Raw genomic sequence first — 8,009 nt, forward strand, 5'->3', positions numbered from 1 at the left:
TAAGCAATTCGAGGAAATTGTACGTAAGCAAGGAAGACACCGGAAGAATCAAGGTGTTGGTTTTGAACGAAAGTTCAATGCCAATGGAGTTGAGTGGGAAGAAGATCAATACCCCAAGACGAAGTTTGTTCCTCAACAAGAGAAGTATGATCCTACTTCCTTCAAGGGAACACAAGCACAATATGATCTTCCACCACAAGATCACAAGAACAAAGGCAAGGACAAGCTTCAAGAAGAGATTGATGCATTTGAAGAAGCACCTAAGGCCTCGTTCAAGTGGGTTCCCAAGACTACGTCAAGTTCTACTTCATCAAGTACAACTACAACTCCAAGGATTCCCATCAAGATGATGTGGATCCTGAAGAAGAAGAACTAGAGAGTTCTTGAGGGTGACTCCGCCAACATTCTTCACTCATATCATTATGGCAAGGACAAGTGCAATCAACTTCCACATCTTGAACTAGTTCAAGGAGTCACAAACCCTCATGTTGGTAAGGCAAGGGACAAGGTAACCTAATGATTTCATGGACATCATCATGTGTGTTCATCACTCTATGTCTATGGATATTCTTGTTTGTTCCTTGTGGGACTAACCCATGTAGGTAAGTTCAAAGTGCAACTCACTCCAACGGATTGCTCCAAATGATCTACATCAACATTGAGCATCCACATCTTCAACACCTACATGAAGTAATCATCGACAAAACCCAAGGTTAGTTCATCCCTCTAAGGGGGGATCTCACATCTAGGGGGAGCTTAACTCTAAGAATTGAGTCAAAGCAACTCTAATAGTGTGAACACATCAATGCATTATGTAAAAGTGGTAACCGCACTTGAGCTTAAACGATGAGTATGACCTATGATCAAATGTTCTCATTTGACTCCTAAGTCAAATTACTCATATATAGATGACCTAGTCATCGCCAATTGTTTGATAGATGCTAGAATTGGTTCTGCATGTTTTGCCACATATTTCATTTGCCATCTTATTGTGTGAGCATGTTGGTGCATATTTTACTCATTCAAGGACATCCACTTGTTGTTTTGATTGATTGGCCTCTTTTTCTTTTGCCAAGTGGATGGACAAGAATGCCTAAGAACCTTCTCTAGCTATCTCTGCTTTTCTCGTCTCAAACTCTATTCATGCTACATCACAAAATTTGATCAAGTCAGATTCGAACCACTCTATGTGAGGAGCACTCGGAGTCCCCGATTCGTCATAGACTTAAACTTCCAAAACTTCTTTGTGATTCTCGGTCTGACCGATTCCTCCATTTCGGTCCTACCGAGATCATTAAGTCGATCTAAGTTTTCAATTTCGGTGCAACTGATTTGAACTTTTCGGTCACACCGAGTTGCTGTAACTGTACACAGTTATGCATCTCGGTGCCACCGAGTTGTTCCACTCGGTCACACCGACTGGGTCGGGCTATATATAGTCACGGGCAAAAATTTGGAAATTCATCCGAACCCCTTCGCCCGTGCAATAGCTCGCTCTGCCTCCAAAGTCTCCGGATCGTCTCCTCGTCGCCAGCTGCCTCCTGTCGCTGGTCTCCGCCGCCGTCAACAAAATTCAACCCCGCCGTTGCCGCCGTAGCGAGTTCATCGCCGAGCTAGGGTATGGACTCGATCACTGTGCTATCCTCGTCTGATTCCTAGCACATTGTGTTCTTATTGATTCTTGCCAAGATTGAAACACTCCTATCCAGTCAATGCAATCCGTAGATTAGATGAGATTCAAAATTTTAGGGTTAGGTTTCCGCCGAAACCATCTCGGACCCACCGAGTTGAAAAACTCGGTCCCACCGATTTGGCTTATGCCATTGCACTAGTAACTCTCGGTCTGACCGAGAATTACTAATCGGTGAGATCGATTTTAGGACTTTGTGAAACCCTAGCGGCCTTGGTGACACCAAACTGTGACTCGGTCCAACCGAGTTCATCAGTTTAGGTTCCAAAACTGCTTCGGTATCACTGAGTTTGAAAATCGGCTGATCCGAAATGCTTTCTGTGGAAAACTAAAACTGAATTTTTGAATCATTCTTTTGCAAAAATCTCTGCATTTTGTGATGCTCATCTACTCTATCTCATCTATAACTCTTCACAGGGTCAGCAGTCAGTGTTTGCAGCATGTCGGACCAGAGTGACAGCCAGAACAGGGCAAAAGAGCATATTGACATGAGTTAGGTCACTAGTCCCTCCAGCACTTCAGATGAAGGCATCAGAAGCACTCCTACCAACCTGCCTAAGGCTGCTACCAGGCAAAGGAAGAAGAGAACTTTAGACTCTGAAGATGAGGATTATAGAGCAGAAGAAGATGAGGCTACTTCCAAGAAAGTAGAGCTCAAGAAGAAGCTCAGCTCAACTACAATAAAGCCAGGCATGAAGATTAAAAGACCAGCAGGAAGACAACCAATGTCCAAATCCAGAGTCTCCACTCAAATTCCTTTGGAATCCCAATCCAAAGAGCCTGCTGCTGAAGGAAAGAAAAGGAAGAAAAGGGTCAAGAAGACCATAGCCAGAGTTGTTGGGCAACCTTCCATGATGGAAGAGGAAGAAGAGGTTGCTGCACCAGCACCAAAGGCACCAAAGCTTATGGGTGATGCTATTTGATTAGGGGCTGCAACATCTAAGCCCAAGGAAGCACCCAAAGCTGCCCCCAAGGCCAAGCTTGCACCAAAAAGGAATACCAGGAGTTCCAGCTGCTGAGAAGAACAAGGCCCAGTGCCTAATGTTGCTGATGAGAAGATGAAGAAGGACATGTCCTAAGGAAGCTCAAGCCCAAGATACCAGACCACAATGATGCCCATCCTATGGCTGAGGACATGAACATTAGAAGAGACTCAGGGTTGAGGCTATGGAGGCTGACAGATCCATATTCAGCAAGGAGAAGAACTACTATTGATTACAGGTTCCATACAAAGGAACAACAGGACTTCTATGAGACAATCTTGTTGGACAAGAAGCCCACTGTGTGTGATATGAGGTGGGTCGACTGGACCTATATTAAGGAAAATGAAGAGCACTATCCTGGAGTGCAAGATAGTTTTGTTGCTTGTGGAGTTGCAGATTATGTTGGGCAAAAGCTCACAAACTGGAATGATGAACTTATCATGCAATTCTACTCCACAGCACACTTCTATCCAGATGGGAGGATAGTTTGGATGTCAGAAGGTACAAGGTACCAGTACACTGTTGAGGAATGGGCAAGATTGATCAATGCCCCAAAGGAAAATGATGATGACCTGGATGTATATGCCAAGAAGAAGATGGACCAGAATTCCATGGCACACATGTACAAGGAGATCCTAGACAAAGCTGTTGAGACACATAAGTTTGGATTAGTCCACTTCCTTCTGTCAGGGCTGCCAACTATCAATTGGATCCTAAGGCACACTCTATTGCCTAAGTCCGGTGACCAGAACATGATCAGAGGGCATGCAATCAACATGTTGCATTTGTTTGATGTGCCTCAGAAATTCAAAGTCATGAGCCTTATGGTTGAAACCATTAAGAGGTCTGCAGCAGATCAGAAGAGGAGTTGTGGATATGCCCCTCAGATTCAGGAGTTGATTAACTCAAATATGGGAACTGGCAAATATCAATTGGATAAGGAACATTTTCCACTTTATCCAGACTTTGAGGACAATGAGGTTGTCATGAATGAGAATGATCCATCATCTGTACATGCTCAAGAGAAGAAGGAGAAGGCAAGGAAGGAGAAGGCTGCCAAGATGCCAACTCAAGAGGAGGCATCTGAGTATTTCTTGAAGAGCAAGCAGGAGCAGCTTGGTTACTTAATAACATCAACACTGAGGATTGAGAAAGGTTTGGCCACCCTCACTCAGAATCGGGGGAGCTTGGAAAGAATCATGGAACTCAAATTTCATGATCTTGATGTCAAAGTAACTGAGATTCAGTCAGTTGTGGAGCAGCTGCAGGATGACATGCAGGAGAGGCAGGGCAAGACTACCACTAATGTGTTTGCCAGAGTGCCTAGAGCCCAGAGGTCAGTTGCAGTGCCTGTGACAGACACCAGAGCAACATCATCTGCACCAGCTACAGCTCCTATAGCTCCAGTGCAACCAGCTCCAGCATCAACTCCAGCACCCTCTACTTCAACTGAAGCCTTCATTCTTGGAGTTATCCGGACACCACCACCTGAAGATCAAGCCTGAGAGACGACCTAGCACTATGCATTTTCTAAGAACTTTTTGGTAACTTGTTGCCAAAGGGGGAGAAAAATGTATAGATCATAGGCTTCGAGAGAGAGAGTGTGTGTGTTGCTTTTATTCTCTCTTGATTTGGTGGTTAAAACTTGTTTGCTTTTGATTGCTTGAGATCCTATGCTATTATTGTGAGACATTGATGATCATGTGTTTGATCATAAGCTACCCTTATGCATGTTTGATGATATTATCTTATCTATCCTATGTGATCATTCACCTTGCTTGGTGATGAGTGCATGTATTCAATATTTATTATTTTGAGCGCTCCACCAAGATGTATGTGACATGGAAGAGTAACCCATGAGCCTAATTCCTTGTGCGTTTGCTGTCCAAAGCAAATATTAAACTATGCACAAATTTAGGGGGAGCTCTTGCTTATCACATACTTCTCAAAGCGACGATGTTTTTCAATCTTATTATCATTTGTCGAAGCTTCGATCTATATGTTGTCATCAATTACCAAAAAGGGGGAGATTGAAAGTGCAACTATCCCTAGGTGGTTTTGGTAATTCATAACAACATATAGCTCATTGAGCTAATGCTATTCCAAGACTATTATTTCAGGAAAGCTCAATGAATGGCATGGCATGGATGATGAAAGTGGATCCCTCAAAATACTAAGGACAAAGGATTGGCTGAAGCTCAAAAGCTCAAGACTCTTCATTTAATATTTTAGTGATCCAAGATCACATTGAGTCTATAGGAAAAGCCAATACTATCAAGGAGGGATGAGGTGTTGCTTAATGAGCCTCTTGCTTCATGTGCTTAGTGATATGCTCCAACACCCTCAGCTACTTTCTCACATCCACAAATGACCTAAACCTAAAGCCAAAATCGGTCACACCGATTCTTCCTACCCGGCGCCACCGATTTCAAAAGTCATAGCCAGTGCCACAAACCCTAGGCAAATCGGTGTCGGGGAAGCTGATCCACGAACACCTATGGGGACCGGCGGACTGAGCCCCTTTCGGTTTGGCGGGGGGCGGAGATCGCACGAAGAGCAGATTGAGGCGAAGCACACGAGCAGTTTACCCATCTTCGGAGCTCTCCGGAGAGATAACACTGCTACTGCTGCTTGTCTGATTGTATTGAGTTCTTGCTCGGGAGCGCTGAGTGCTACAGTACACACGAGTTGCTAACGAGACCGAGCGAGAGTGTTTTCTGGCCTCCCCCCTCTCTACGTTGCGCATGGGCCTCCTTTTATATGCTGAAGTGGTCACCGACAGGTGGCAACGTAGTCAAGGGTAAAAATGGAAAAGGTGTTGCGGTTGGTACAACTACTTGTACAGTGTATCCTACCTAACCCTGACGGTAGGGGACCAAGGCATTAAATGCCCGTCTGCGTCACCCAAATAGTGCAAAAAGGACCGTCAGGGACGCCACCGTTCGCCATGATGGCAGTCTTGTCAGCGTCGCTTGCCACCGCGCACCGCTGGCTACACAACCTCTTGCCACGCGCGTCTGGAAAGGACTTAGGGCGACACGTTGGTGGATGTGCTGGAGCGCAGGTACTAAGTGATAGCTTGTCGCGCCCAGAAGCTTGTCGCTCACCGGGCCTTGCCGGGACGCGTGGCGCGTCATGGCAAGTTCCTTGCGATGCCTTGGTTGGCCTTCCCGGCAAGCTCCTCTTGCCGGGGCCTTGTCTCCTTGGCTTGAATACTTTGTTCTTGAATGGTTCCAAAGGAACCACGGAGGACCTTGGCGGCCACCCGGCAAGCCTTGCCGCGGGGTGCTGCAACTACCCGTGCACAAGTTCGGGATACTAGGGTACAACTACTCTAGTACACCGACAATCGGTCCTACTGATAGGGATCTCGGTCTCACCGAGATGGGATTGTAATCTCTCCATTTCCCTTCGTAACATTTCGGTCAAACCGAAGTGAGCGATCGGTCCCACCGAGATTGCAACGTAAACTCTCTGTTTCCCTTTTGTAACATTTCGGTCTCACCGAAAAGAGCAAATCAGTCCCACCGAGTTTACCTAACCAACTCTCTGGAAAGCTTATTACCAAAATCGGTCTCACCGAGTTTGTGTAATCGGTCTTACTGAGATTACGTTATGCCCTAACCCTAACCGAATCGGTCTCACCGAGTTGCATGTCAGTCCCACCGAAAATCACTAACGGTCACTAGGTTTACTAAATCAGTCTGACCGAGTCTGTTGAATCAGTCCCACCGAGTTTGGTAAATTGTGTGTAACGGTTAGATTTTGTGTGGAGGCTATATATACCCCTCCACCTCCTCTTCATTCGTGGAGAGAGCCATCAGACTAAACCTACACTTCCAACTTACCATTTCTGAGAGAGAACCACCTACTCATGTGTTGAGGCCAAGATATTCCATTCCTACCATATGAATCTTGATCTCTAGCCTTCCCCAAGTTGCTTTCCACTCAAATCCTCTTTCCACCAGATCCAAATCCTATGAGAGAGAGTTGAGTGTTGGGGAGACTATCATTTGAAGCACAAGAGCAAGGAGTTCATCATCAACGCACCATTTGTTACTTCTTGGAGAGTGGTGTCTCCTAGATTGGCTAGGTGTCACTTGGGAGCCTCCGACAAGATTGTGGAGTTGAACCAAGGAGTTTGTAAGAGCAAGGAGATCGCCTACTTCGTGAAGATCTACCGCTAGTGAGGCAAGTCCTTTGTGGGTGATAGCCATGGTGGGATAGACAAAGTTGCTTCTTTGTGGACCCTTCGTGGGTGGAGCCCTCCGTGGACTCGTGCAACCGTTACCCTTCGTGGGTTGAATTCTCCATCAACGTGGATGTACGATAGCACCACCTATCGGAACCACGCCAAAAAAATCCATGTCTCCAATTGCGTTTGAATCCTCCAAACCCTTCCCTTTACTTTCTTGCGAGTTGCATGCTTTAATTTCCGCTGCCCATATACTCTTTGCATGCTTGCTTGATTTGTGTGATGATTGCTTGACTTGTCCTAAGATAGCTAAAATCTGCCAAACTCTAAAATTGGGAAAAGGTTAAGTTTTTAATTGGTCAAGTAGTCTAATCACCCCCCTCTAGACATACTTCAAGGTCCTACACCCCTCGTGGGAGTCGAACTCTCCAGGCTCAGAGCGGCCGGAGTATTAGCTTCTGGCCTCGGCGAATCTGGACTCCTCTGTGATGACACCTCGGGGTCGCCCGCCCCGTGAGGCAGAGAGGTAGGTGGGGTTTCACTCTCCATCAACTCCGGAAGAAGATCCCCCAAAGACGAACTCTATCGAGAAGAGCTACTAGCCGGACCACAAAGAATGGATCCTGGTTATGCTTCTCAGAGGAGGAAGCAGTAGCTTTGTATTTACAATTAACTTACAACTCGGTGGAGGGATGGCCTGTTTGCGGGCGTGGCGCGGTGAGGACGCCCTCCGGGGCAGGGCCCCCTGGTGAAGTATTCTTCCCTTGTCTAGGCATCTCCGTCTCCAAGTCTTCGGAGGCGGCCCTCTTCTTCCCGCGGGGGGAGGAGGCCTTAGATTCCCCTCCCCAACTACCCTCCTTCATGGAAATAGTATTTCCCCCGGTTTGGATGTGCAATGTGTGAAGCTCTGCTTCCCTGTTCTTCCCTTCGTCTTCCCCCGAGGGCACTTGACTTAGCACACGACAAAGCATCCTGGCTATTGTAGGACTAGGCGAGCCTTCGGGAAGTGGTGTCGGACACCTGATTCTCTCTGCCTTGCTGAGCCAATCCTGTCCGTGGATGGTTTTTAGAATAATGTTGTGATAAATATAAACGAAGTGTTTGGTTTCGAGGTCGCTTACTTGGGTATCTGGGCGGTTGC

The sequence above is a fragment of the Triticum aestivum genome, chromosome 4B, assembly GCF_018294505.1.
Source record: "Triticum aestivum cultivar Chinese Spring chromosome 4B, IWGSC CS RefSeq v2.1, whole genome shotgun sequence".
Lineage (NCBI taxonomy): Eukaryota > Viridiplantae > Streptophyta > Magnoliopsida > Poales > Poaceae > Triticum > Triticum aestivum.